This window comes from Ornithorhynchus anatinus, chromosome 15 (assembly GCF_004115215.2).
Source record: "Ornithorhynchus anatinus isolate Pmale09 chromosome 15, mOrnAna1.pri.v4, whole genome shotgun sequence".
NCBI lineage: Eukaryota > Metazoa > Chordata > Mammalia > Monotremata > Ornithorhynchidae > Ornithorhynchus > Ornithorhynchus anatinus.
In genome coordinates this window covers 21,298,325-21,326,264 of record NC_041742.1, presented here as the reverse complement: position 1 = coordinate 21,326,264, position 27,940 = coordinate 21,298,325, and the positions used below count along the sequence as shown (strand labels likewise).

The following is a 27,940-nucleotide window of genomic DNA, read 5'->3' as shown; positions in this document are numbered from 1 at the left end:
TGGAGCCCTGAGGTTTCTTGTTGGAAAGACTATTTCTGCACAGCCTGATAAACTTTTTCATTGGTCTCAAAACATACCTGCAGAACAGTTCTCCTTTGGACAAACCAAGGAGAATATTGTGTAATCATTAGTCAACTCAAGCCAACTGGGCAATTTTCAATGTGAAGAGGGAAGCCTCTTTAGTAAATACTATTCAATGCATTGCCCAGTATACTAATGGACAGGGGAGTGTGATAAATGCTTGAGGAAAACAGGGAAAGGTTGTCTTTCACAGAAGTACTTTCACAGAAGGAAAGTTTTCATGGGGTTATAGAGGCAGCAATGTGAACTAAATCCAAACTCACCATTATATCAGGTTGGGATTATAATACTACCCACAAAGGCTGGCCCTTAGTAGAAATTCAGTGGACTCCTGATTCCCTTTCCGTAATCTCCCTTGGTATTACCCACCATTGTTGCATTATTTCTTTTCCTTGGACAGATTGGAATGTTGACACTCTCCTTACAAAGGACCTTGCAACAAAGGCTCTTCAGTGACTTCAGTAACACTAATTCACTAATCCTCAATTATCAGGGTGTAGACATCATGGGCACTTTACACATGGAGCATTTAAGAAACTAAGAGCTAGGTGGCTAGCCCAAGGTCTCCCAGTGAGTCAGAGCTGGGGCTGAGAATGGTCTAGACTTCTGACTTGGGTCCCAACCCATTAATCAAGAGACAGCATTTCTACTCGGCTCAGCATTTCCCCTCCCCTCTCCATCCCTGAAAACATTTTGAGCTGATACTCTAGTGATCATCTGCCCCAAGTGGTTTCAGGATTCACTTGCCCAGAGGCAAGTGCAGATGACCTCTTGTGTGTCTCCCAACACTTTTGATGGAGTAATTCTAGGTTTTAGCCTTCAGGATGGAGGAGCTCTTTGAAAAGTAATTTTACTAACATTCACATAAATGACAGAGCACAAGGAGGTTGTGTCAAGGACCCCAAACCCAGAGGTACACCTTGAGAGGGATTCACCTCTTCTTCTCTGGAGCATTTTGTTTTTCATGAATATTCAGTAATAGATCTGTATTTGGAAACAACCCACATGAGGTCAGGGGTGCTGGGCGTATCATCTGAATTTGGCGTGGTATTAAAACGTATCCAAGTCAAGGGGCGGAATTTATGCAACTCTGCTGCAATTAAACTTCACATTGGAATGAGCTCATTGCACAAATGCTATCACTTCGTTAGCCCTCAGCCCTGCTCATATCCCACCCATTTAAGTAATCCTGCCGTATTTATCACCGTATTCCTCAATGTAACTACCTTTGGGCTTCCAGAGAAACCTATGTATTTCCAGATTGTCTGCATCTCTCTATTACTTCACATTTCTTCCAGATTGTCTGCATCTCTCTATTACTTCACATTTCTATCAGCCCTTCCCGACCCGCTCTAACTGCCGATGAGACCAAGCTATGGTCTGTCTTTACAAGTGATACTCAGGACAGGAAGGCAAGTGAAAGAACTGGCATTGACTCAACTGGGAGCAGAAAAACAAAAAGAAACGTCGAAGGGGAAAGTTATTGGCCGAGTCAGACAGACCACCACTCTCCCCATCTTCAAAGCCCTACTAAAATTCTGGCTCCTCCAGGAAGTCTTCCCTGACTACTAATCTCTTACTAACCTACCTAAGTCTGACCATCCAAGAGGGAGGGAGAACTAGTATTGAGTCCCCATTTCCCAGGTGAGGAAACTAAGGTACAGAGAAGTTAAGTGACTTGCCCTAGGTTACAGAGCAGGGGTTCGAACACAAGTCCTCCAAAGTTCGGTCCTGTGCTCTTTTCTCTGGACCTCACTGCTGCACAAGATCCAAAGGCTTTCCTCTGCCACACCTTCCCAAGCACAGGGTCTGACTGACCTGCTCTGTTGTAGCCCTGGCTGAGAGGGCTGGAGGGAAAACAGTAGGGATTGTAGCAGATTGAGGCCAAGCATAAGAAGAAAGTTCTCGGGTTAGCTTGGCAAGCACTAGCGTTGGCTCCCGAAAGAGATCGTGGAATCTTTTCTCTGGGGACCTTGAAGATTTAGATCTTGCAGACAGTAACCTCCTTATGGGCAGGAACATGTCCACCAACTGTCTTGTACCATACCCTCCCAAGTGCAGCACTCCGCCCACAGTAAATGCTCAGTAAATACCACACAGTGTTTTAAGCATTCTGTCTCCTGCAGCACTCTAGTTCACATCTTCCTTCCTCTGTCACCCAGGCATTAACTCATGTACTTATTCTCTTTACCTTCTTCCTCCCACATTAGATGACGGTGGAATCTTGAGGGTGGAAGTCATGTTCAGTAATTCTATTGTGCTTCCAAACACTTTGATCAGTGTTCTGCATACAGTAATGCTCAGTCCAAAACTATTGATTGCTATCCAGTGGCCCAGACGGTATAGGGGAAACCAGTCAGGGAGCAGAGAGCCGGGGCTAGTTGTGCCTTGGAGGCTACTGCCTGTCCCGGTTGTCAAAAATCATTTCTTCTGTTCATTTCTCTACACTTGGTTGCCAGAAACAGAAGTTAAGAAGAGAAGCCGATGGTAAAGTTGACTGCAAAGGGAAACGTCGTACCTCTCGGTAAAACGTGAGCTAATGGAAATAGTGCAAGACTTGGGGAGCCTGAGACCTGCCTTCTAATCCTGGGTTCCGCCACTTGGGCATGTCACTTAACTTCTCTGGGCCTCAGTCTCCTCATCTGTAAATTGGGGTTAAATACGCTGTTCTCCTACCCCTTAGACTGTGAGCCTCATGTGGGATGGGAAGGTGTCCGACCGATTTAATGGTAATGAAGCTGCCCTATTGCTAAGTATAGCACTTGGCACGTAGTATGTACTTAGCACAGTAGACCAAAGTTTTTCTGACTTTTGGGCAGAAGAATACTCTGGTATGCGTGGTGGGCATACTTTTTATGATCATTTTGGTGGGCCCTAATACTCCCACTTGGCATTGTTTTTAAACCGTTTCAGATCATGCTTCTTTTTCTGAAGAGGTGCTTTACTGGTACAGCAAACAGGGACCATGGCATCTATTGAATTTTTGGTATACAAGGATTGCTTTCAAACCTTTTGTCCACTCTGATTTGTTTAGGAACTCTATTAGATGGTTTTATCATCCAGTCATGTGTTGTGGGTTACTCTGGCTATAAACGGCAGCTGCAGGACAGAATGTATACCGTACCAGGAACACTTTAAACTTTCTAAAGTCTTCCACATGGCATATAAACTAAGCCATCCTACTGTGGTCCATGTTCGCCACAGTGGCAGGTGAGGTTGGCTCCGATGACCGCATTTGTTTCTTAGGGTAGCTGCCTGCCGAGCCTCGTTTGAAACCATCCACAGTGCGGTAAATCCAGCGACGCTTTCACGCTCGAAAATGCAGGTGACGATAGGCTCGCACAGAGAGAGGCAAAGAAGGAAGAGAAGCAGTGCAGCAGCACTTAGTCCTTTCTCTCCAATGCCGGTTACACACGAGGGATGGAGAGGGTACACATAACGCCTTGGCTGCTTCCAAATCGAGGACCATGGGGAATCTGAAAAATGGCTTCCACAAAAGAGATACTTGGGTCTTAGATTTGCTGAACTGTGGCCTCAAATCCACCTTCAGGAGTGAGACCTTGGAAAGAAGAGGTTTATTAAAATGAACAGTGACTTCTTAAAAAAAAAATAGTGTCAGGAAAATAGTTTTGTTGGGGTAAAAATTGTGCTCTCCATGAGACTTTTCCTTTCACTAATTTTAATAATAATAATGATGGTATTTGTTTACTGTGTGCCAAGTGTTCTAAGCACTGGGGTAGATACAAGGTAATCAGGTTGTCATGTGTGGGTCTCACAGTCTAAAGACCCATTTTACAGTTGAGATCACTGAGGCACAAAGAAGTTAAGTGACTTGCCCTAAATCACACAGCTGATACGTGGTGGAGCTGGGAAACCCACTAGCTAAGTTGACTCCCTTATTAAGACTAAGACCCTTGTAATGAGATATATATATACACACACACACATACGTATACACACACACATTATGATATATATTCTGTGTCTAATTGACTTTCCTATACAGGGTCAGTTGTTTAGGGAGGAGCATTAACTATTTCAGGTCACTTGGCCGCAATTACATACATCATGGAGAGAGGTAGTTATTTAGAGGGAAGCTATGAAAGTAATTAAAGAAATAATAATTCACATAAGCCAATTCACCCAAGAATTAGAAAAAAATAAATCTGTCAATAGACGTCAATGTTTAGGTGAAAAAAATCTGTGCTGAAATTTCTGGCTGATCAGGGATGGAGTTCTTAGTCACTCCACTGTGACATGGTTTCTGGGATCGGTCCATCTGTTTTTGAGGAACGTCGGGTGGAGAGGTTTTGGTAAGAGAGAAATCTCTGGGTACGAGACATATTATTTCGATAATTATAGGATATAAGAGATGGCAGCTTTGGAGCATCTGTGAAAATCTTCTGGCTCTTTTCTGCTGATGACAGAATCTGTTAGGCATGCTTAGGCATCCCAGATCTAATCACTGAGTGATCCTTTAAATATCGGTCCTCATCTATTGTATCATGTTGGGAGAGGGATTAAAAATGTCTGAAAACTCATTCATTGCACACAGTACATTTAAAAGCAAACAAGAAGTTGAATTACTGCACTGAATACCTTCTAGATGAAAACTATATACAGTCATAGTCCCAGTGATTTTCTCCAGAGGCATTTTATCTCTTTAGTGGCTATGAAATTTTGCTTACTTTCAGTTTAAGCAGTCTGCATTTACTTAAACAAACAGGAACTGCATTTGGCTGGTACAATATGGTAACACTTTATCTGATTCCAGGTTAAGGATAACAAACTCTAAAGTGTTTTTTTTCTTTTATGTATCTAGATAGCTTTGTGTTACCTGTGTCGGTGTGTCTGTGATATAAACGTACAAAAACACACAAGCTATGTGATTTTTAAAAAAATTAAGATGTTACGTTTTATTCTCTTAATCTACCACATCGGGCCTTGACAGGTTCATTCAAGAATAAGGAAACTAATAGGTTAAATTGTCGGCATTCCTCAGTGAGGACTGAGTTGATGGTATAAATTCAGCACTTACTGAATTGATAAGCATTGAATTCGTGACAACAGACAGGCCTCTCTGCTGACATACTTAGAAAAGAGGTAATCAACAGAAGGAGAAATGGAGACCATACACTCTCTTCTCAGCCTTTGATATAGAGTGAAACCACCTGGCAGAGTTGTCTGGTCTTCCAGCGGAATCACACTTGGGTACGGATGTGAACCCACTTGGAGAACGAGATGCCTGAAGTCGTGATTTCTTTTTTTCAGGTAGAATGCCATAGGATTTCCTATTTCATGTGTAAGTTTTTCATTTGAGAACTACTGCCCTAGTATGAAAGCCCAAAGATAGAAATTGGGGAGTTATACAGGGCCCTAGAATAGGAGTCAGGATTCCCCTTTACCCTCTTCCTTCCTCATGCCCCTCAGTTTGGTGACTTTCATGACTGGGGTTCTCAGTGTGGCCAAGGGGAAAAAATACAAACCTGGGAGTTAGAGGACCCGGGTTGTAATTCTGGCTCTGCCTGCTGTTTGACATTAGGCAAGTCATTTAACTTCTCTGTGCCTCAATTTCTTCAACTGTAAAGTGGGGATTGAATTACTTACTCTGTGAATCCCATGTGGGAAGGGGACTGTGTCTGACGTGATTTGGTATCTTTCCCAGGGCTTGGCACATAGCAAGAGCCTAGAAAATACCACTTTATTATTATTATTATTTTTGCATGTAGATAACAACACAAGATGCAGCTTCATTGTCCCTAGTCCAACCTAAAATGGTCGATAATCCCATCCCCAATAACCCAATGTTCCACTCTGCTGGAATTCCCTACAGGGGACTCCTAAATGACAAAACTGTGCTGGGAGCGCTCATCAATATCATGGATAGAGAAGGCCAGGACTTCCATGTTCCCCCACCCCCATCTTCTAGTGGACAGCTGGAGGCCCCCACCCACTAGGACCCTAGTCACTTCCTTGAGATTGGAAGACATGACCTGCCCTTGACCTCTTGGATGGGGTAAGGATTTGACTCTATTAAAAAAATAAATAAATAAAAGCTTAGGTGAGGCATGTCATGCCCTTCATTTTGGGTTGGGTGGGGTGCTCACTTTTTTTTGGCCTATAATTATTAGCAGACGTATAATTTTCTTATTGGAATAGGAAGCATCAGTTGATTTGATTCAGAAATTACTCACTGGGAATGCTAGCCATTTTCAATAGGTGGCATATATACTGAGGAGGAGGATTTCCAGTTCTAGACTGAGAAACACGAGTCATTGCAGGAATTAAGTAGCTAAATCACAGACTGGAAAAATGGCATCAGGACAAATTCATTAGTTTGAGGAAAACTTTCCTCTGTGTTAAGGAGGCAGCAGAAGGAAGAATAGTCTCGTGCAAAGAGAATGGTATTGGGAGTCAGGAGTCACTGACCTGTGTGACCTTGGACAAGTCACGCCATCTCTCTGGGCCTCAGTTTCCTTGCCAGTAAAGTAGGCATAAAATAGATTGTGAGCCCTGTTTGCAACAAGGACTGTGTCCAATTTGACAGTCTTGGTATCTACCCCAAGGCTGAGTGTGTGTGTGCGCCCACACACACACACACACCATGTAATATATTAACACAGGATTTAACACAAGCAGACATATAATTATCCTACATATTTGAAGAAGACATCACAGACTACAAAATTCACTCATGAGTGCACGCGTGTGCAGCCAAAAAGTCCGACGGACCTACAGTTTCAGCCACGTTGTGCGAACATAAAGTCTGTCCCTTGTGTGGCTGTGTTTGTTGTCCACACCTGGCACTGTTTTTGCTTTCTGTCTTTTTGTCTCTTGTCTCTCACAAAGCTTTTGCTCTAAATGGGCCACTTCTACTTGGATGGTAGTGGGCCCATTCAACCTATCTTTGACAATGACTCCATATTCAGCTGGAATTCAGCGTATCTGGGCCTTTGTTTCTACGGTTTCCTCATTTCTTATATAGTAAATGCTTAATAAATACCCAAATTATTCTTATTAATTGTCATTGATCTGACCAGAGTCTTTCCTTCAGGATTGCCTAACTTCCATTAGTCCTGTTGATCCAAGAAGTAACATCTGGAATTTAGATATCTGCAGTCCTTCTTGCTGAATTATTTAGAAATTTGTTGTCATTGCCACAGTGGAGTGAATCTGTGTAAAAGCAATATAGAACAGCCTCCTGAAAAAACAAAAGCCTTGTGGAAAATTCATTCTTCTGAACATAATGTTTTCATCACTTGGCTATTTAAAAGGAGGAAGCATTAAAAAAAAAAAATACCAAGACTGAAATGCCTGGAAACATAGATCAGTGGTTTAATATAAAAGGCACACTCTTTGGATAGGGGAAATGTAAATTTCTTCACTCTGCATAGCAGACCTCACTTTTAACTGAAGGCAGAAAATAAGAGTTAGAACAATAGGGCTAAGCTGGGTGAAGGGGATGTCTACCCATAAAGCAGGAAGTCGTGCAAGTTATACGTCATTTCCCCAGTCTTTAGAAAAAGAGATGGAGACGGACAACTAGTATTCCCAATATCTGACTTCCTCTTAAATCCTCCATTATCCCCCCACCTCCTTGCATATCTCTGATGACGTTGCCAACTGCTTCATTGACAAAAAATCAAAACCATCAGATTTGAGCTTCCCCAGATCTCCCCTTCACCCACCAGCCCCTTCTCTACCCCAACTACTGTCATGCTTCTCTACGCACTCCCAAGAGGAAGTTTCCCCCCTTCTTCCAAAATTGAGTCCCTTGACCTATATCTCTGACCCAATCTCTTCTCACCTTCTACAGAGTCCTGTGTTGTGTCTATTCTTCTTCCCTCCCTGATTGCTACCTACAACCGTTTACTCTCGGATCGCTCCTTCCATTTTGCTTTCAGACATACTTGTTTCTCCCTTATCCATCAAAATGAAACCAAAACCTAACTCCTATGGATGAGACTGGACCATCCATGGCCCTCCTCACATTCCTCTCCAAACTCCCTACAAGGGTTGTTTGCACCTTCATTTGCTCTCTTCCAGGACCCCTTCTTCTGGAAATTCTATCTAATCTTGTTTTTTCGGACACAGTTCTGTCCTGGTTCCTCTCCTACCCTTTTGGCCAATCCCTCTTGGTTTCTTTCTCTCTCTCTCTCTCTCTCTCTCTCTCTCTCTCTCTCTCTCTCCCCCCCCTATGCCTGGAAATCCCTTCCCGTTCACATGTGACAGACCACTGCTCTCTCCATTTTCAGAGCCCATCTGAGAGCATATCTCCTCCAGGAGGTTACTGCCTAGTAATCACTGATCTCTCAACTGCCCACTTCAGCCCTTCTTTGCCACTCAACCTGTTAAATCACCCCAGCCTCCTTAGCCTTTATGTACATAATTTATTTTACTGCAGTTACTCTGCCTATCTGTAGTTTAGATCGAAAACTCTTTGAGGGCAGAGATGACATGAGTTATTTTGCACATTTCCAAGTGTGCAAGGCATTGCTGGGAATATGATTGGCACTTAAATGCTTTTGGTGGTGATGATCATGAGACAGGCAGGGAAAGGAAAAGGGAGAATCGGGTAGAAGAAAAGAGGACAAGTGTTAGGACAAACAGAGAGAGAGAACAAGAAGAGGTAAAGAAAGGAAAAAGGAGGAGGTCTTGGAGCACAGGTGATGACTAAGTGGGAATTTTCTGGTACAATCCATAAATTGGTGTCTAAGTGTATAATTTTGTTCTGGCTTTAAAACAGTGTTTTTTTGTGAGTCTTTATGTGTGTTAGTGTCTGGAAAAGAGAGCTAGAGATAGGTGTCATTTTCAAGGATGACATTACCTATTCATGCGTGCAAGTGTGATTGCAAAGACCAAACCATGACCGACACTCCCTCCTATACTGTCTGCTCATAAAGACCTAATTGTTATTACACCGCAAGATTAAAGTTCACCAGGTGCGGCCGCATTATTTTAAATCCGCCTCCTGGCCCTGCCTGAGTCCTCTCGTCCCCGGGATCCGGGCTCATCACGCAGCAGGGAGAGTCGAATGAGGAGGAGGGCAGAGGAAAGGCAACAGGGCAGCCTTCGAGGTCTCCCTGCCTCAGCCACAGGCCTCCCTCTTCAACAAGGAGGACTTAAGGGATCCAGGTTTTATGGAATCTTTTTTTTTTGGGTGGTGGAAGGTTCTGGGGGTAGTATATAAGTGCTTAGTATTTGCTAGGCACTGCATTAACCACTGGGGTAGATTAAAGATAATCAGGTTGAACACAGTCTGTGTCCCACAAGGGGCTCAAAGTCTTAACCCCTATTTTATAGATGAGGTAACTGAGGCACAGAGAAGTGAAGTGATTTGCCCAAGGTCACATAACAGACAAGTGGCCGAGCTGGGTTTAGAACCCGGGTCCTCTGACTCCCAGGTTTGTGCTCTTTCCGCTAGTCATGCTACTTCATTTCTATTGAAGATGAAGATTGAAAGGAAATGAAATTCTCTTGAAATAAACATGGGGCTTGTTTTGGAATCCATCAGTCAAGAATCCATGGCTGATCAGTGAAGTAGGATTTTTTCCATGAGTGGAAGAAGCGAGGCCTAAAAATAACAACAGTGCATATGGTATTTAAGTGCTTACTATGTGCTGAGCAGTGGGGTAGGTTCAGAATAATCAGATTCGATACAGTCCCCATCCTGCATGGCACTCACAGTCCAAGAGGGAGGTTTAATCCCTGTTTTACAGATGAGGAAACTGAAGCACAGAGAAGCTGAGTGTCTTTCACAAGGTCACACAGTAGGCAAGTGGCAGAGCCAGAATTGGAAACCAGGCCTTCTGACTTCCAGGCCTATTCTTGTTCCACTGGGCCATGCAACTTCTCACCGTGGTGGGGAATTGCTGGAGTGTTTTTGTTTTTTTCCCCACTATTAAATCCCTGACTCTTATGGCATTACTGGGTACATCCTATAAAAGTCAGAGTGTTGCAAACCTGCTTCCCAGGGCTCCTCCAGGCTTAGTCATATGGACCCAGACACATCGTGACACCGAGAACAGGATTTCAACATCATCCACCATGATGCACCACCATGAATGCCATTGGTAGGTCCTGCTGCAAAATCATTCGCTCGTCTCCAGGTCAGAAGAGTGAGTAGAAGACACAGGTCCATACAAACCGTTGATCAAACATTTAGCATTTGACTGTTCTTAAGGAATATACAGGATCTATACATATATATTTGAAGCAAACATTCATGTGTCTTTGGGACACAGCCTGGCCTCCATGAAAGAGCAGAGGCCTGGGAGTCAGGAGACGAGGACCCTGGTGCCTTATTTCACTTTATTGTCCAGTTTCCTCTAAACCTGAGCAGGAGATGACCCAAAGCTGTCAGATGCTTCAGTGACACAAGCCCTTTGTTTTGGGGGGGGGGATTGAGGTGGAAGATGGGTTCATTCTGAAGCTGATTTCCCTTAGTTTCAGAAGTGAAAATTGGCAGAGTGTATGTTCCCTGAAATAACAAAGAGCAGAATTAATGTTTTTAAAATGTCCAAGTCTTCATTGTCCTTCAGTGGCAACAACTGATGCCTATAGGAACAGTAGACGGCTGCCTTCACTGACGGTCACATCTCACCATATGATTTAGGGGTAGACCTTCAAGCATCCCAAACTTTTCCTTCCAGTAACCTTTTGTGGATTCCAATCCACACAAATACACACTGCTTAAATCTATAGACATTTTCTGCCTGCACAGCTTGCTGTAGTAACCAATTCCATATGTTTACCACCCTCTGAACATAAAGATATATTTCCTATTCTTTGTTTTGTTTTGAATCCAGTGCCTTCAAGCTTCAGTGGATAGCAGTATTGTAGGATTTGGTGAACATCATTTCTGTGTTCTCCCTCACTGTACCATTCACGATTTTGAGGACTCCAATTATTCTCCTGAGCCTTCATCTTTCCAAACTCATGCATTCATTCTATCATTTTTCAGTAGTTGCATCTTTCTGATCAACCTAGCTGCTTCTCTACAGCATTTCCAGCCCTATTAAATCCTTCAAAAATGTGTTTTTAATAATTATTCTCAATCTATTTTATAGGTGTAGACTTTTTTGATGGTATTTGTTAAGTGCTTACTGTGTGCCAGGCAATGTAGAAAACCCTGGGATAGATGCAAGGTAATTAGGTTGGACACAGTCCACGTCCCACATGGAGGCATGGGAGAAGATAAGTGACTTGCCCAAGGTCACAGAGCAGACAAGTGGTGGAGCCTTGATTAGATCCCAGGTCCTTCTGACTCCCAGGTTTATGCTCATTCCACTAGGCCGTACTGCTTCTCACAGCAATGATGTACCATGGTTTCATATATTGAAAGAACTATGCATTTTATTTTGGGTGGTTTTTTTTTTACTTTTTAAACCATCATTTCCTTCATCGCTATAATTTGTTAGTGGTCTTAAGCAATAATTCTAATTAACAAAGCCCAAATCCTAATTTCTTATTTGATTGCCAAACCTACAATTTTAACTTTTAACACCCCAGTTACATTTTCTTCCATTAAAATAATATAGATTGATTTTTTTTAACCTTTGGATAAGGCTGATATTTCAGGTAGTCTGATGTGTATGGTCATTTCAGAGCACTTGATCCTTTTAGTGTAAATACTGATTTTCTTCCTTTTTTTGTTTGAGCATCTTTATTTCAGTCACTAGATGAGATTTTCCAAGGCAAACTGATTATGTCTGGGATGCAAATGAAAGCTAAGAATCCAGGGTAGACCAAGGCCAAACGTGTTCATTCATAAACCCCACAGTATCTGCATTTTGTTGACAGAGATGTTATGCAGAAAACTCTTAATAACTGGAGTTTTTTTTAAAAGAAGGACCCAAGATATTTCACAAATGTGGCTTTCTTCATTTCCAAATGACTTTATTTTCGTTCTTTATTTCCTGCTGGAGTGAATGATTAACGGCCCTAATTGTGGACTCATTCACTGCCTTTTTTCTTGGCAAGATTTGAGGAGATTCTCTGTATGTTTTTATTTCCGGACCCTCTCCAAGATGCCTCTAGCGATTGCTAAAGCTATTCCAAGTTGATTTCTGAGAGCATCGCACATGCGGTGTGAGTGCAAGGATTCTGTGGCTGCAGGAGCAGTATCTATGCAAGAAAAATTTATTTCTCTGCATCTAAAATTTCCTTTTCCCCCTCCATTCACCTACAACCCAGGGTAATTCCTGTCATATAGCATTATGGGAATATTAGAATCTGCCTTTTGGACCTGTCCATCAGAGTTAGAGATGAAAGCATTTCTCTCATGACCTCATTTGTTCAGTATCCTGCCAGTGGAAATTGTTCCTGTTCACACCCCAGGTCTAGATGTTACTGTCAGATTTTTACTGAGATGGTCTGTGACCTTGAGGCGCTTATGTGAGATCAGATGGGCTAGCTGATGCACACCCGTCACAACTACTGGGGCTGTAGAAAGAAACACCCAACTGCTTTGCAACAAAGACACGTGTCTGAGGCTGTTGACAGATCAAGAAGTTCTTTTGGTCAGAGATGGAGCCTGAACAACAGGGAAATTTCTGCTCTGTGACTGTCACTAGTGATAACTATTGAGCCACTTAGCCTCAACTGTAGCAACCATTTTAGCAGACTAGAGTGGTAGATTGTCTATGCCATATGAGAAATCCCTGTCAATCAGGCAGCAAGGCAGACGATCTGATGTTCAGCCACCGACAGTCCAATCGGAACCTAACCCAGATTCTAACCAATCATTCAATGAGTGGTATTCATTGAGCTCTTACTGTGTGGAGAGCACTGTGCTAAGTGCTTGGGAGAGTACAGTGATAGTGGTATAAATATGGTATTTAAGTGCTTGCTTTGGCAATCACTGTTCTAAGCACTGGACTGGAGTAAAAAGCGTGACCCCTGATATCAGGGAGCTTGCTTTCCAGCAGAGGAGACAGGCATTAAAATCATTAAAAATTGGGAAGGCAAGTATAAAATATATGTGCTGTGGTATTTTATGCTTCCAAGCGCTTAACTACAGTTCTCTGTACACAGTAAGCACTTGATACGTACCATGGATGCTGATGATGTAGGAATGGGGAAGAAATGAAGACCCAAGTGCTTGGGGGGTATGGATACCGAAACCTGGGTGACACAATAGGGAAGGTAAACTGGATGGGGGAAAAGAGAGATTAGTCATAGACAGCTTCCAGGAGGAGATGTATCTACCCTACACCCAACCCCTCCCCAATAACTGGAACTCTAACTCCAATTCAAGCGTAATTCCTTAGCCCTACTTCACATTCACCTAAATCCAAATGAGTGGCAAGGAACATCTGTAGTGGTAACTCTCCTCTCAATCAATCCATCATATTTACTGAGAGCTTACTGTGTGCAGGGCACTATAGTAAGTGTATAGAAGAGGACAATACAAAAGGTAAATTCCAGTAAATTGTGAAATGGCTTCAGCAGTAGCATCGAAGGCCAGCCAAGCATTGTCCAGGGAAAACTCAAGGAAATGAGTTTATCCAACAGCTCTTTCCTCCCACCCAGCCTCTGGCTTGACCAGGAAGATAGACTGGGAGGGATGAGGTGGTGGCTTTTCTGGGGCACCCAGGCATCGCCCACCTGCCTTTTTCTCTCACCCGCACCCAACCCCTTCCTGGTCTGTCGAAAGACCAGAGGGTTGGGTGACCCCCTCCCCCGCCCTCCTCCAGCTTCCCCGAGGTGTAGGGATCGACTGGCTGCGGGTTCCCAAGGAGGTAATCCCACACAGGAAACTATTTACTGTGGGGATTTAGGTCCTTAGGGTTAGCTCTTAGGCAAACAAACATCTCCAGGATAAACCGAAGGGATGCTGTTTTTCAGGAATTATTGCATTTGCGAATCAGTGTTTCAAGAGATTTGGCTGTGAGATTTTTTGAGTCAATCAGGTGGCGAACTTTTAAGTAAAGCTTGATTTGGTGCATTTTTCATAGTTCCTAGAGCAGATGAAACAAATGAGGAGAGTAATGAAATTCAGATTTAGCTGTTTCATCTTAAAATAAACAAAACAGCTAATAATGGGTTTTTGGACTTGGCTTTTCCCAGAGAATATGTGTACTTTGCTCCATGACAGCTCAAGGCATCAGATCTCTAAGACATCCAAAGCGCAGTTGAGAAAATTGTCATTCTGTTTGGGTCTAATAATTTGTGGATTAAAATTGATTTTGCAAAAGTAGCACTTTGAAAAAGGTATTTCTTCCTCTTCTTTCCTTTTCTCACACTGTCTTCACCCTCATGCTCTGACTGACAGTTGTGATATTCCACCGTGGAGCTCTGTCAGGCAGGTACAAAATGATCTTCATTTCAGAAGCTAAGCGGAAGATGGGATGAGGCTAAAGAGGCAGGAAAGGAAGACAAAGGGTTAAAGGAAGGTAAAGGTGGAATGGTTACAAAAGAGGCAACCTTATATTGAGACGAAGATGGATAGAGACCACAAGAAGCCAAATAACACATAGACGCACACTTGGCGGGAGAGGAGATGAGACACAAGGAACAGAGAAACTGAACTGTTCACACCCAAACTCACAAACACACATAAAATCATTCGATCACAACCTTAGCCTCAGGAGAGCTTGATGCAGCAGCAGTAGGCAAAACCAAGAGAGAAGCATTTAAGCAACCCCTCCCTTGAGAAGCAGCATGGCACTGTGGAAAGAGCAAAGGCCCGGAAGTCAGAGCACTTAGGTTCTAATCCCAGCTCTGCCACTTTCCTGCTGCGTGGCCCTAGTCAGATGACTCAACTTCTCTGAGCCTCTGTTTCCTCATCTGTAAAATAGAAATTCAATACCTGTTTTCCCTCCAGGTTAGACTGTGAACTGTGAGTGGGACAGGGACTATGTCCAAGTTGTTTATCATATATCTTCCCCAGCACTTAGCACAGTGCATTGCACAAAGTACTTAAATCCTATTATTACAGTGCTTGGCACATAGTATGCACTTAACAAGTACCAATATTATTATTATTATGTTTTCCAAGATGTCCTACTTCAGGCAGGACAGCATCTCTCTTTTGTGATGTCATTGTGCCCCAAATCAGGACCCTTTAATAGGTCCCACTTTAGCCTTCCTGATGTCGGTCAAAGCAGAGCTGCTCAGCTGAAATGGCGATGTCAGGCAACATGACCGCCCACCATCACGTCTGTCTCTTCAACTGACCCGTATCTATTCTTCACTTAGCCACTCTTGCTGCCCTCCCCTGGCTTTCCATCTCCTCTGCCTCAATGGTCCTGGTGCCTCCCATCACACCTGCCAAAATAGAGACTTTCAGTAGTCTTGTGATCCGTTGGCAAAATAGGGGCTTAATCTGCTTCTCCCAAATTAGGCAGAAGTTCTGCCCACAAACAAAAATTGAGTGAGAATTATACTAAGAACATAAGAAATGTTATCACAGCTAATCCTCGGACATATGAAACACTTGGTCCCTGAAAACAGTTTCTTAAACTGAAATGTAAGCCTGGACCCATTTTTTCAAAGGAAACAATGTTATTGATGGGGGATTAATTCCTGAAATAAGGTGTGACAGACTTTTTGTTTTATCAAAATTACCCTGAATAGCATATTCCTTCCTGGATCGGTAACATAGCCGCAACAATTTCATGTTCACGATAGGCAGCTGACTCTGACTTCACTGGATGTAAAATGGAAGCGTCAACCCTTCCCAGTGATTACGCTTGACTAACAGGTCATCCCCACCTCCCTGGACCTCTGCAACCTCCCCTTCTCCGTTTAAATTTCCTCCCCCTGCTGCACCCCCAAGTTGCAGCTTTTAAAATGGCTTCCCCATTTTTCAACATCTCTTGCATGTCCTCTCCCCCTCTTCCCTTCTATCATATCCCGTGGCTCAGTGGAAAGAGCATGGGCTGGGGAGTCATAGGTCATGAGTTCAAATCCCTGCTCCACCGCTTGTCAGCTGTGTGACTTTGGGCAAATCACTTTACTTCTCTGTGCCTCAGTTACCTCATCTGTAAAATGGGGATTAAGACTGTGAGCCCCACGTGGGACAACCTGATCACCTTGTATTCTCTCCATGCTTAGAACAGTGCTTTGCACGTAGTAAGCGCTTAACAAACACCATCGTTATTATATCCCCCAAGCTAGTGCCAAAAAAGGAAGCTGTGTTGGGGTAGAAACTGATATGGTATGAAGCTAAAATGTGGTGTCCATTTAGAACCATTCTAAGGGCCCATTTGCCATGTGACTTAAGTGTTAAGATATGGTCCACCTGAATTGGGTTTGACCACTGTCCATCCAGCCTACCAGTCATCTACGCCCTTTACAAAGCTAGGAAATAGAGATGAGAAATTTCAATCTTGAGTTGAGTAGAGCAAAACATGGGAAAACAGGCAAAACATTTGAGCGGAGGAGGCTGTGCAGAGTTTTTTCTAACTTAAAATATTCATTTTCTTTGTTATTTGAGGATTTTTTTCCCATATAATTATTTATTAAATCTAACCCCCCCCCCCAAAACTTGACTATGTCATCCTTAAACACCTGCCTTACCAAATGAGAGGGGACAAGCTTTTTGGTGGTTTGGCTCCATTGGTGTATATTTAAACTCTGCAGTTTAACTACTTTTAATACTTTTCTGCAATAATAAATTTTAACTCTGACAGAAGCAGTTGCTATTTGTAAAATAATAAAAGGTATTGTTTAAAGGCTGTGCTGCATTTTCTTTCTTTGCTTTATGGATCATGGCTCTCTACAAAATGAAGTTGAAAAGGGCCCCCAAAAATCCCTCCCTTGGAAAAAAAATGTGTTGTTTGGTGCCAAAGCATACAGAAAGCTTATATGAAACTATGGAAAGGTGAGGGGAGCCGGGCTGTTTCTGAGGGAATAAAAGTTTCTTTTATTTCCTATTCTCTTTTACATTGGCTGCTAATAATTTAAACCGTCCTGGCATTTTGAGGCAATAAAAAGGGCAAGAATCCCCATCTTTTTTTTTTTTTTCCTTTTTCTGGTTAGCTCTGTAATTTTAGTCTTCTGTTTTTAAAGCAAACATTCCTGCTTTAGCAGGGTGCAACCACCTTCTCTTAAAGCGGTTGGCAGTTGGTTCCAAGGAATGAACATGCAGGTCACAGGCGTTACCCCGAAGGGTGAAGCTAAGCAGGCTCTGAGCTTTCCTTCCCTAGAAGGCCCCAAGCCCCATGGAAATCTGTTACCAGAAAGAGCCCCAAGAGTGAATGAAAAGAACCTGGGCATCCTATACTAAGGTCAGCATTTGGACAATAGATTGTTCCAGCCCGGGGAGCGCTTCACTACCCCCACTTCTGATGGCAAAGAAAGGCCTTCTAAAGATAAGTCTTTGTGCCTTCTTTTCTTTTGCTGTCCCTCTGTGGAATCTGCCTTGGTAAATAATGGAGACAGAAACATTTTATTATTGGAAGGAAAATACAATTGCATGCAGATGTTGTTCTGTGATTCATTGCTTTTGTGTTACATAAACCTTAAAGCAGGGGGGAGCTCCTCAGTCAGCAAATAAACTCTGTAGGCTTAGTACACATTTACTCCCCTCTTATTCTCCTGATTTGTGTTATCTAATCTCTTTTGTGAGTGTTTCCACTGACTCTGCCTCTAGGTCCTCTTTTGGCAGCCAGTTTCATTGTCCCATTCCTCTTCCTGTCAAGATTTTCTTCATACCCTATATAAACTTGCTTTACTTCAGTTCAAAGAGGGTTCTTCTTGTAACACATCCTTGATCAAACTCAAATAAAACTCTCACTACTTTTGCATTGCTTCTTTTCAAGTTTTTTCATTGTTGCCCCTTGGCTTTTATTTTTGGACAGCCCCAGCATTTCCTCGGGATCTGTCTCCTTTCCTTCCTTAGTCTCGTTTTGGAACGGGGGCCACCCCAAGCTATGGAGAATATTGTAAATGAACCTCATTAACAGTGCAAGTAAGGACACATGAGGTACCTGCAGAAGCTGGGTGATTATCATAGGGTGCCTATTCTGTCACACTGAAGCCCCTGCAAGAATGTTCCACTTCACAATTTACTGGGCCCTGGGGCAGTGGGGCTGGGGCCTGGCTTAGGGCCGACACAGACCTTGTTCTTCACGTGTCCCTACTAGATTCCAGGATGATGCTGTCTGTCGCCCAAGGATGAGGCTGGGCAGTCCTAAGAACTCGTGGCACTACCTGGCCCCAGGTCAGATTGTTCCAGGGCATCTCCAGGGACCCAGAACCCACCAGGATAGCAGGGCAGTTAGGGGAGGAGTTAGCCCCGAAAGCTGGTAAGGTCTGCATCCCTGATGAATTTGTCCCGGCTCTCCCCTAGCTCTCTGGTCTTCTGCAAGCCTACCCCAGGAGAGATCCAAACTCTTGGGTCATGCCCAGAAGCTTTTGTACTCTCTGGACAGGATTCAGCTCTTCTGGAGGAAATTCAGGCATTTATTTGCTGACTGGCTTCTAGGAAACTGTCAGTTAGTATCCTTCCATTCATTCCTATATTCCATTCACTAGGTGTCCTCTGGGAGAATAGGTGACCCAGGCCCAGCAAGCTCACCTTATTACTGTAAGAATTTTTTGTTTACCAGAATTTGATACTCTTCTCACAATTCCCAAAACTTCAACAGGCAATTGTGCCATAACGGTGCTGAGTAGGGTTCTCTTCCTCAATTCAGTGTAACCGATAATGCTTTCTACTTCTTTGCATGGCTATCACTTATAGGACTAAATTCAGCCTTGCAGCTTTTTGCTTTGAAGATCAGGAATTGGTCTTCACACAATCCATGTATTTCAACAGGATCTTCTATCTTTACTCTTTAATTTCCCTATCAAAATTGGAATAGTTGAATCCCTCCCATCTGTTTACTTCATTTGGGGGCATTCTCTCTGCACTCTCTCTGCTTTCCCCCTTTCAACTTTGCCAGAAGCCAGAAACCTTCACTGTTAATTCTTCCATTTTTAATTGTTTATTTTGGGATATCAGTTACTTTTGTCCCTCCAGTCCATTAACGATACCCTCTCCTCCTCCCCCCGCCCCACCCCCCGAAATGCTCTGTCTTGAAAAAGAAACCAACACAGCATAGACTCAATATGTGAAAACAAATCTTGAGGCCAAAGTAAAGACCTGTCAAAGTCGTCCTTATGAAAGAAAGTGCATTATTTTGCATTAAGTGCATCACCATATTGAAAAGATAAAAGATTCCTTCACCAGCAAAACCAACTTTGGTGGGAATAAGGTGCACAATAAAAGCTGCAGGATCATGATTATATGGAAACTGAAAGCTAATTCATCTAGTTATCCAGAGTATCAGTGAAAGCAATGTAGGGTAAAAACACTAATTCCAGTGAGGAGAAAAGTAATTGATTTTTAGATTAATCAGTTGGGCTTTAATTTGATGGAATAGGTGTGTGAATGCTCTGAGGTGGCAAACATTTATAATATTCTAAAATCAGATTTCATCATCCTTCATCCCCGGAGTCAGAAGGAATGCTACGTTTGGAATTCCACTTTTTGTTACTTCTGGAGAAGTTTTGAAAGAGGCCATTCGTAAAGGTAAGTAATACCTTCGTGAAAAGTGTTGAAGTGGTAATTCAACCAGTTTACATAATGCATTTCTCCCTCATGGTCTCGTAATATTTTTTTTTAATGCCTTTCGAAATTGAAGGAGCTGCCATTTTAACCTTGTTCTATTACTTAGCAGTGATTATGATTTAGTTTCTGAATTGTTGGTTTAGTAAATGCTACTACTAGCTGCGTTGTTTTTTGCTTAGTCTTCTCATTGTCCCTAGGGTTTAAGGCTGGCTAGTTCGTAGTTCCTAGCAGGGATACCTAATCGCACACTTTGCGCACTACCCCCTCCAAACCTCTCTGCCTTCACCCTCCCCTCCTTCTCCCACCATGTAGTGTGAAAAGGAATATGGATGACAGGAACTAGGGTACAATTGATCTCTGTAATTATCAATGAATGACCGGCATGTTTTATAACAACTGTAAATGAAATTCAAGAAAATTACTCATTTTAAAGACATTTAACTTTACTTAAGCAGGCAATATTCTCCACATAGAAAATATAAAAAGATGAATAAACTTTTATTAGAAGTAGTTCACTGGATAAGTCAATGGCTTTGGAGATTCTTCTTATAAAAACAAACAAACAAACAAAAACAGCCACCCTAGCAAACAGAATAGTGTTTAAACTGCCTAAAGTTATTGATTAAATGGGAAGGCCTTACTTTTATTTCACCAAACTAGGATGGGGGAAATGAGGGAGTGACAACCAACCTTTTAGCTATTTTTGTTATAAAACTAGCTTTGAACATGGAGTCAAGCCTGGCAAAATGCATTTTTGATAGTATCCATGTCACATAGATATGAGGTATATTTTTTGATTTTCAGTTTATACCATATTTCTACCATATTAGGGTTCAGACCATCATAGAAGCTATCAGGACGTATGCCAAGCAAGGTAGAATTGAAATAACTAAGAAGAAATATAGCGTCCTGAGACTCTGAAAACAGAATTGTATATGGTTTTTTCACTTAAAAATTCAAATGGCCTGGTACTCTCTTTGGGTTCTTATCTCTTCCTAAAAGCTTTTAGATGATGACAGCTTTATGTAATGTAAAAAATTCTCATTGTGGTCATAGCATTCCACTAAAACAGATATTTTACAGGTACCCAACTTTCAAACCATTTCCCCTAAAACTGATTTAATTCATTTTTTTTATTATGCCAAAATACTCCCTTGGCAGGTTGAATTCAAGGGAACTACTCCGGCATGTGTAGAGTTAACCAGGTTAAACGGATTCCCAGTTAGCTTCTTTCTCCAGGAATGCAATTCATGTTTACCTATATAAGGAAACCTGTTTGACTGAAATCAGTTTGGAGGATTTTTAAGCTGACACACACACACACACACATACAGAGGGAGAGAGAAAGAAAGAGAGAGAGAGAGACAGACATGTAAGCACACACCCAATAGAACGGGAGTGATCCGCAGGCTGGACAGAGCACTGCTTCCTGAATCTAAGCAACTGCAGTTCAGCTGGTCCTGAGAAAAAGCAGCACAATCCTTCCTTCTCCAAAAGCCCTCTCCTGCAGGAACTACCAACTTTTAAGACTGAGCCGTAGGAAAAGGAGGCAAAATGTCAGAAACAATGGAGAAGCTGGTAAGTTTCTAAAATAGACTTGATGTTTTAAAATAGACTTGATGTTTTAAAATGACTTGGCTCATCTGCTCCGATAGGGGAGTCGTATTTAAGTGCTGTTGCTAAACTATGTTCTTTAAAACAACAGCTCATTCCTCATCAATTTGACTACGGTCAAAATGCCTTCTGTTCACTTCACTTCGGTTTCACATGAGTAAGTGTTCGTGGACAATTATTTCAGTTCCTCAGACATTCCAGAGTGAATGCTTTTAACATGAAAGAGTTTTGTTGCAGAAATGAGCAAACTTTCTTACCTCTGATGTAAACTAAAACTGGATGTGGGACTAGGATGCTTTGATCAGTTAGGAACAAATCTATCTCTTAGGAACAAATCTATCCTAAATTGTCTGGCAGAATTATAATGTATTACTTTGTGAAAACCTAAACACTTTGAATTGTATTCATACAATTTCACGCTAAGCAGTTGAGCATTATATGCAACACAGGGCACCTCCTAGGATATTCTTTGTTCTGGTTAATGTTGAAGAAATGGGGGTTTGTATCTTGGTAAATTTGTATGTGTTCAGGCACGTGTTAAGCAAAGATGTTTAAAAGTTTTAAATTGCAAAAATTTTGCAGTAGACCGAGTTAACTTCAATCATTTAGTGCTAATTCTTTTCAGAGTTCTACTCCCAGAAGATAACTCTACACACTTCTCTCCCCTCTCACCCAAACCTCCCCCCACCCCCCCACACAAATTTTAATCTCAATAACTGAATACTGTATAATGGAAACCCAAAAGGGTCAGTCAAAATTATGTGGAGAACTTATTCAGAACTTCATGTAATAAGATACTATGGTGACTTCATTTAATAAGATACTGTGGTGCAGTTTGGGTGCATGTATGTCATGGATTATATTTATAAAGTCACATAAATGGTGTTGGGTATTTCAGAGTTGAATGTTATCAAACATTAGATTCAGGTTTTTCTAATGGAATTACTTTCATTTGAATTACCTTCAGTAATTGGAAAATTGCTTGACTCTTCATCTCTCAAAGAAACATTTTAGCTCTCTGGATTGTACACTACTTTAAGAGCTTGTTGAAGAGGATTGCGTTTCTCATTATAATAACATGTCACAGTGCCTCGATTTTATATTTCTTACTTAATCTACTTTCCTCAATTGTATTTAAGTGATGGTGAGATCCCCCAAAAAGTTTTACTTGAAAACTATTCATTTCCTGGACAGTTGAATCAGATTTTCAAATGGTATTCCCAGGCTGTAATATTAATTTAGCACACGGAGTTGGTGATTTTCCATTCATAGTCATATGGTTCATGTAGAAACTCTGGTATATTATCAGAAATGAGTTAAAGGAGTATGGAAGCAATAGTGTTTTTTAAATGTAACCTGCATATATCCCTGTGGATGGAAGATGTTTATAGCAGAGTTTAGGAATTGCTTCAGAAGGGTTGGGGACTTAACTTTTTTACACTTTTCAACTGTTGCTGAGCAAATGAGGCAACTTGGACAAAGGTTTGATCTAAATGGGAACCAGCAACGCTGAAGGAATGAAATGCTACTTATGATATTGAATTATGTTGCTGATTTAATTGTACCCTATGGAAACCACAATTTAGGTTTCCTTTAAGAGGAATGAGGAGTTTTCTTTAAAAATGAAGTAGACTAACCCATCCCCAGAATACTCCCTGGGTTATGGAAATGAAGCCGTGTTAAAACTTCCAGGTCACTGGGGCACTAGTTCAGATTTGGAAGAAATAACTTATTGAATAATATCCCCATATTAATTGTCAGAAATACCCTCTCAGAAGCAGAGAGTATCTTGCAAAATGGAAGGATTTGCCTCAGAATGGTCAGCTATGGGATTTTTGTCCCTTTTGTGATGAAGGTGATGATGGAGTTTTCCCTCAGGAATAATGGATGAGCCTAGGTCCTCCTCATTGAAAAATATTGTGATGCTTTCATTGTGTGGCTAATGAGATAGAAAACAGTCTAGTTAGTTACCTGGCTGCTCCACAGTTACTCCCAGCAGATGGGTGTTTAGCCTCTAAGTATTTCCAGGGAAAAAAAAACTCCACGGACTTGCTTTATGGCTCTGTCAGCTTCACTGCACACTCTGCTGAGACCAAATAGCTGTGATCTTCTAGGCCACTCTCTGGCAGCTATGTGGCTGATGGTCTACTGTCACCAAGTAGCATGGTATGTACTTCATTAACGATATTACGACTTGGTGACACCCATGTAATACATTCTTTACTAGCTTAAATGCCTGTCACGATGGGTTGCAATTTGGTCTATAAAGTTTTCATTCTCATTTTCAAGTCTATTGGCAGTTTGAGTGCATTCTACTAGGTGCCTGCCAGATGCCGGATGATTCATTTGCTTTCCTTTTTGCGTGGATTTCTGCAATGGGTAGTTTTAGTTGTATATATGAAATGCTTACGTAGTTATGGAGCACTGAACTAAACACTGGGGAAAAAATACAGAAGTGTGGGTTAGACCTGTTCCATGGCTCTCCAGGGGATCATAACCTAAAAAGAAGATGGAGAAGAGTTTGGCATCAGACACCGTAGGAAAGGTAAAACACTACAAATGAAAAAGAACATCTTAAAAATAGTTCAAAGTCCAACAAGTCTAGAGGTTGAGAACCTGTAGGGGCTTTTCAGGGGGTTATCACCCAAGTCATTGAGAGTACAGTCACATCCAAAGCTTCCCAAACTTTGAAAATTTATAGGCTGTTGCTTAAATTCCCACGGCCCCACATGAGCAGAGCACATCAGGAACTGGAGCCCTTGGTTTACATGGAAAATATTCATTTTCTTGAGCATTTCTGATTTTGGGTGTTTTCTGAAATAGCTCTGTCTCATTCTCCAGTGGAAAATACGATTTTAATATTGAATGCTTGCGATGATCAGAGCTATCTTTGATACCATACATCAGTGAATTTCAGTCACCTCCTCTCAAGTGAGATGAGCCACTCCTATCTTTGAGGGCTCAACAGTTCCTACTGCAACATGCAGAGAAGGTGAATTTTCACAGGACACTCCTAAACCAATTATATTTACTAGTGGGTTTTAGAATTAAATCTGAGCCAGAAAGCTAATATTCACTCTTATAAAAAGGATAAAAGCAGCTGCCAATATTTTTCAGTCTGTACAAGAATAGGGCTTGTTGTAGGAGTATGATATTAGTAATTGGCTTGCACAGGAAAACTTTCCTAGTCTCTAGGGGACCAGTGGTACCAATGTCAAACATATCTGAATTTGAGAAAAGTTTCAGGATTAAGATAATCAAATTTATAGTCAAGATATTGCCATTTGGCTAAAAGTAGGAATATATGACTTGTTTTCAATGAACTGATTGTTATCACAGATAAAGGAAAATGTCTACCTGACAAGTTATTCAGGGAAATTTAAAGTGGTATTACAGGTTAAGTCCAAGGGAAATGAATGAAGCACTAGGATGTTCTGCTTGCTGAAATGTCAGTTTTGGAAATGATTTAGTAGTTGAATTGAAGCAGAGGTGTGCCACGCTAGGCTCACCAGGAGTACATAATAATAATGTTGGTATTTGTTAAGCGCTTACTATGTGCAGAGCACTTGTTATAAGTGCTGGGGTAGATACAGGGTAATCAGGTTGTCCCACTTGAGGCTTACAGTTAATCCCCATTTTGCAGATGAGATAACTGAGGCACAGAGAAGTTAAGTGACTTGCCCACAGTCACACAGCTGACAAGTGACAGAGCCAGGAGTCGAACCCCTGGCTGGTATCTGAACATGCATGTTTGCCCAGGCATCCAAACATGCTTAGAACTTGATCCTGAGTCACCTTAACATGAGACAGCATTGAAATTAAGCAGAGCCTCTTCAGTATGACAGTCTGAGTTTTAGCATATGACTGACTTGGAATTTTTTGTGGAGTGCCAAACCTGGTAAGCACTATAGCATTTCTAAGTGTTGTACTGTGACAAAGACAGGGTTCACTTAAACCAAAATAATTTCGCATAGCTAAGCATCCAATACTTCTGCTACTTATATCTGTAATGGCTCATTCATCATTTACTGCTCTAGCAAACACCGTGCAAACCATTTGATAGTGAACAGTAGGCCTTTCCTGCCTGATATGTTTCCCTTGCCCTCTGAAACCCGGATAGAATGTGGTACAAGGGTTTCCTTCACTGTCCATATGCACTCACGTACAGGCTGTGAGTAAGTAATACAGACTGGTTTCCCTTCTCCTTCTGGGGGGTTTTGGGGAGGCTCAAAAGGCCAAGTGTGAATTTTAAAAACATGTAAAAAATTCATTTACTCAATCGATTAGTACACCTCATCTTCCTAATAGTGAACTAACATCAATCTGATAATACTTAGGTTTGATGCATCATAAACAGTCCAAAGCAGTTGATGGGCAGAAGAAATAGTGACAAAATAAGGGGGAGGTCAGGCAGGGCAAAGTTGGCTGGCATGAAAAGGAGAGATGGAAGGAAGAAGTGTGAAATGGAAGAATGTAGTTCATATCGACATGGACAAGTTCAGCTAGAAATAATAAACAGAATGGGAAAAAACTTTTTTCCTCACTGTCTTCTAGGAGTGCAGGATTTGCTCCAGGGCTAGACCTCAGAGATTCCAATCTCTTCCCCTTCCCATCTCTTTTCAAAAATGAAACACTTTTCACATGGCACGGAGCACAGCGGGATGCCAGGGTAGAGGAACTCCTCTGGGTAGGTAAAGTTTGGGTTCTGCTGCAGAATGGACCTCACGTGGTGCTGATAAGAGACCGTAGTCTTGGCCCTACACTCACCTCCCTGACCCCCCCCCAGCTTGGGGAGCTTTTGGGAACCTGAGCAGCCCATAGCTTCCTCCTCTATCCTCTGACTCTGTTATGAAAATGCACCGTGGGGTTATTTCTTGGATCATTTGGAGTTTCTCATTTGGACTTTCTTACTGAACTTTCTTGAGCACCTTTCCTACCCTTTTAATGAGTATTAAGAGTGTTCTCAATGTGAGTGAGTAAAGATGACATACTTCCTTTTCCTTTCTGATTTCTTACCATTTGAAGGAGCCCTGTTATCCTTGTGAAAATGTACCAGAGAGCTTGCAGCAATAGATGAGCATTCTATACTAATTTCACGCTCCCTATAGGGTTTGTTAAAGGGTTTACCATTCCAGTAGGCTATCATTTTCGAGTGTGTGTATTTTATATATGACTTGTGTGATATTCCCCTGCCCTTAAATGATCTGAGTAAATTCCTACCTTCTCCCACAGCACATGCCTAATTGAAAAGAGCCATCAGTATGGCACAGTTGCATGAGACAGCTCCAGTAAAAACCATGGAGACAGGCGAATGTTAGAAAGGGTGAGCCTAGCCCTGGGTAATTCCAGTGGTAGCCTCTTCCTGAAGGCCTACCAGCTAAATTCCTAGGGGTTTTCATGATACCAAATACACATACGGAGGGAAATTAGAAAGCAGAAGAGGGCAGCATTGCCTGAACAAATTCTTTGTTTGAAGAGAGGAGTGTTCAGTTAACCCCTCACCCCGCCCTTTCCTGGGATGATCTCCCCCCACCCCCCGTCGTCATTCTTTAAATAATTTAGGTTCAGTAAAATGTGGCAGAGAGGGGAGTGGCTGATCCTGCCACTGGCCTCTCTTCCCCCAAGACCCAGCTCTGACACAAGGCGGAAGCTTCAGGCAGTGGCAGTAGTGTCGGGGATGGCGCCCAAGTGCTGATCGGGTTTTTGTTTGTTTTTATGATATTTAACTTTTTACTACGTGCCAGGCACTGTACTAAGCGCTAGGGTAGATACAAGCTTATCAAGTTTGACACAGTCCTTGTTCCACATAGAGCTCCCAGTCTTAATCTCAGTTTTACAGATGAGGTAATTGAGGCACAGAAAAGTGAAATGACTTGCCCAGAGCCATACAGCAGACAAGTGGTGGGGCCGGGATTAGAACCCTTGTCCTTCAGTCTTCCAGGCTCATGCTCTCTCCACTAGGCCATGCTGCTTCTGTTTAGACTCAGGGTTAACAGAGGGAGATAATGATGATGATGGTATTTAAGCACTTACCGTGTGCCAGGCACTGTACTAAGCACCGAGCGACTTCATTCGGACCCCTAAGATCCCCTATTATCCGATCAATCTGTGACTTTTCCTGTATTTTTTGTTCAGATTGTGGAAGGGGAAATAGATTTGAAGATGGAAGGGGATTTTAGAAGGTGAATAATATATTCCAGGGCAGCTGCTATTCTCATTTCATAAAGGGCACTTGGTGACAAAGTCTCTCAGTTGATAAGCAGCAGCTGTGAGGACCAGTGCCTGCCATTCCCATCTTAACCCAAAAGGCACACCACAGTCTGCTCTGGAGCCTCACTCTAGCACTTCCACCTCTAGCTGCTCCGAGCACTGGAGTCATGCAAATGGGTGGAGTGAAGCACTGGGCAGTGTTAAGTTTCTCTGACCATGCATGTCAGATGAAAGATGACGAATCAGCCGGCCAAGCTCTGAGGTAATGAGGTAGTGGTGGAAGTGTCCAGGCGGATGGGGGTTGAGACAGGCTGATGAAATGGAGATATATATATATATATATATATATATATATATATATATATATATATATATATGCCCCTCTCTGTAACTGATTGATATGTCGCCTATTCTCCCCATTCCCTGCCCCCTTGATCCTTCAGGCATTTTACCGAGCTGTGTAGGATGGCTGAG

The 27,940-nt window shown here is 42.2% G+C and overlaps 1 protein-coding gene across 7 annotated transcripts in view; it reads left to right on the top strand.

Annotated features, from left to right (window-relative positions):
- The window catches only part of MID1 (midline 1), a 353,265-nt gene that overhangs the window by 83,336 nt on the left and 241,989 nt on the right, over positions 1 to 27,940 (top strand). The window contains exon 5 of one of the 7 annotated variants that reach the window (XM_029079658.2): positions 19,504 to 19,603. The exons of the other annotated variants lie outside the window; for them this stretch is intronic. The gene's annotated coding sequence lies outside the window, so the exon portion shown is untranslated. The remainder of the gene's footprint in view (positions 1 to 19,503; positions 19,604 to 27,940) is intronic. 7 annotated transcript variants of the gene reach the window in all.